At 40.3% G+C, this 3,402-nt stretch overlaps 1 long non-coding RNA gene across 1 annotated transcript; it reads right to left on the bottom strand.

Annotated features, from left to right (window-relative positions):
* Positions 1-294: 294 nt before the first annotated feature.
* LOC122006526 lies at positions 295-2,883 on the bottom strand. The gene is made up of 4 exons (XR_006118711.1): positions 2,453-2,883; positions 2,130-2,352; positions 1,764-1,829; positions 295-630 (listed from the first exon to the last, which is right to left on the bottom strand). It is a non-coding gene; the product is annotated as an uncharacterized LOC122006526 (long non-coding RNA).
* Positions 2,884-3,402: the final 519 nt, after the last annotated feature.

The raw sequence follows: 3,402 nt of genomic DNA, 5'->3' as shown, positions 1-3,402 counted from the left end.
TGAAATAGAACGGAATTCCAACGCCTTCAAAAACACCTTATCGTCGCTCTCTTCTCCCTTTGGACGCTGGTAGCTAGTAGCTCGAAGTTTGTCGTCGATCAAGAGAACTGAATCTAAGATCTGGATGGAAAACAGGACTCCGTCTCGTGCTCTCAAGAAGACGTTGGTGTCACGCCCCAGGTAGTCCCTGTCGATAAAATTTTGATAACATTTCCCCTATACGGGTGACAATATGAATCCTGAGATACATATATCCATACCTCAGCCCACACGGCCAGAATAGTACAATACAAATAATAGACAAACCACGCAGTTTATATAATCAATCCACACGGTTTAATATACAGCCTCCGGCTGACAACAAAAATTACTAAAAGAAAAGACGATAAAGGAATCATCGCGGATATATGTAAATCCTACTCCACTATAACAAAGAAATGAAATCCATGAAGTAATGAAAACATCCGCAGTGGAAAACAAGAGTAGCAAACCCAAAAGTTCATCATAAAGTCCACAATACAAGAACCCACATCACAAGTGTATAAAGACTTAGTAACAAAAACAAAACTCGACAACTGAAAGTCCTTGCAATAAGAGGGCTAGCGACTGGAATCTCCTGACGGCCTCAACCTGAAAAGTAGTAATGTAACGGTGTGAGTCCAAAGAACTCAGCAGGTAACCAATAGATATGTACAGTAACATATAACTACCAGCAATAACCTATAGTATAGTCTCCTAAATAATATAGCAAGTATGCATAACTAAATAAACTGCAGTAACCAACAATAGGCATGTAATACAGTCTACTACAAGAATAATAAGAAATGCATAACTGGAATAAACTGTACTCACCTGCGAGTCTTGAGCAAATGACTGTGAACATACACAGATAAAGATAGTGAGAGCAAATAAGTATGTATCCTGTATGCATATCAATCATATGCAGTCACCAAAATGCATCATTCAATATGCAACAATCACAATAAATGCAATCTGTGCATATGATGCAATATGACATGGTCACCCCTGATGCCAGTCAACCATCTCACACGCGATGGTGAGACCGAGTGGATAGGGCTATGACAACCGTGCGCTCTGCCATCACTACTCCTGAAGAGTGATTGAGTGAGCAGGATGCTATCAGAGTACACCTATCCTCCAACTTCAAACATAGTGAGGGAGTGCAATGCTCTCATCTCCCGGTACGCGATGGCGGGGAGGGATCCCTACCGATTACCACGCTGCAGTCACACTACCCATGAGCGGACCAGCGGAGCCTAACATAGCAACTGCCATACACACTCTGGGTGTTGTGCCACTACCCATGTAGTGGTCACGTTGTGTGCAGGCCCATGTAGTCGGCCGACGAGCTCAACAATAATGGAGTCATCAATCGCCCAGCATGCAATCATGTGGGATGGTGTATGATGCTACAGTATATCATACTTGAGCATATCCTCATCCATATATATGTGTCAGAAAGACAAACGCATATATAACAATGATATAAGCAACATGAATCCAAGATCGCTAACCAATATGTCTAGTAATTAATCCAGTATATAGAATATCTCTATGAACATAGATACACATGACAGAAGATAAGAGCATACAAGTCTAATGTATATCAGCTAACAATAGAAGCATGTAACAGGTATCGAATAAACTATAACCAGGGAAGTGATAAATCTACCAATTACCACTAGTTATATATATACTACACATATCATAAGACAATATCAAAAAGATAAGTCAAAGGGTACCTGCCTCAAATAGAAGGTGGTGTCAAGCCAGATCTGACGTCGAGATGATGATCTCGAATCAGAGTCCTGTATCAAACAATATATATATAATTTAGCTAAATCCAAAAGAATAGCTAAATAAAATCCCTAATACCAAATTTGGGCAAAACCCTAATCAGCATAACTATAAGCCCTACTTAAATTAAATCTAACAATTGACTAGGGTTAATTGCCTTAACCCTAATCATCCTATTAGATTATATCTATGCACAATCAACTAATCATGTAATCCAAAACATTCCTAATTCAACACATAAACCTAATTCACACTTCTTACTAACCTATCTAACAATCATCTACATCATGTATCGAATTCCTACACCTTACCTCAATTCACACCCACTGTTGATTGTTGGAACCAGAGAAGCTGCTGGTTGGAGTGTTGCCGGAACCAAGAACAACTCCATAGATCATATCCTCACTGTTGGAATCAATCGGATCAAGAAGTAGATCAAGCCATGGAGATCATGGATCAAATAAACAATCCTTCTAGCCTCTACCCGGCAGCTCAAGAACACCTCCCTGATACTAACATCTCCAAATCTGTGACCTAAATCAACCGCAAAGAAGATAAGGATCAAGAATAGAGGAGGATCGGTAAATAGAGAAGAAGATCTAAGCCTATATCACGAACTAGGTAGGATACTCACCTTCAAGATCCTGCTAGGGCACAGTTGGTATCTCAGGCACTGGATGGTGATCGTCGAGTATGACCGACATCCATGAAATTGAGAAGAATAAGGGAAGAAGGATCAGGAGAGGACGTCGCAAGATCTGGGTGAAGCTAGCTCCTCACCTCTGTGCTCTGAGCCCCGATCTTCGCCGGCGATCAGGTGATGGTAGTGAGGTGAGGCTGCGAGGAGACGCGATGCGATGACGATCCGGAGAGGAAAAGCATCGGCCGGATCTGAGCTGAAGATGGCGATGCCAACAGAGGAAGATCGTCGGAGCTAGAAGCCCCACTCCCATCGGCGTCGATTTGTCCGCGAGAGAGAGCGCGTGAGCAGAGGGGATCGGGGAGATCGGGGAAGGAGAGGGTCGGGCACGAGTGGAAACGGTGATTTGGGAAAGAAATAAAAATTAATATATATATATATATATATATATATATATATATATATATATATAAACATTTCCTCGCTTAAATGGGTATAAAATTCTTCAGAAAATTTCTAAAAATTTTGAAAAAATTTTATAAGGCTATTTCTCAAATAATCCTATTTATTTAAATTTTTTTCGATATCTCACAGCTGGCATAATGAACAGTAGCGAAGCCACTATTCACCATGCAAGGCAGTATCTTAAATGTTGAGTTCAACCGTGTTCAATAGTAGATATCTTGGTTTGGGTTAAACAGTGGCTGAGCTGGCTCAGCTGGCTTGACTTGATTCAACACTAGCTGGGTTAGTGTAAATCAAGTTCGAATTCTAAGCTGGCTAAACTTAAGCGAACCCGAATGTGATAATGCGTCCTACAAAAATCAAATTAAAACACACTAATCACAAATCATGAATTAATAGTAATGAATTAGATTAGCTTAAAATATTCCTTGCTTAGCAAAAACCAACTCTCCAATCAAATTCCTAAACAAAATATTCAC

The sequence above is a fragment of the Zingiber officinale genome, chromosome 1A, assembly GCF_018446385.1.
Source record: "Zingiber officinale cultivar Zhangliang chromosome 1A, Zo_v1.1, whole genome shotgun sequence".
Classification (NCBI taxonomy): Eukaryota; Viridiplantae; Streptophyta; class Magnoliopsida; order Zingiberales; family Zingiberaceae; genus Zingiber; species Zingiber officinale.
The sequence above is the reverse complement of the archived record's forward strand: the minus strand, read 5'-3'. Positions and strand labels throughout refer to the sequence as shown.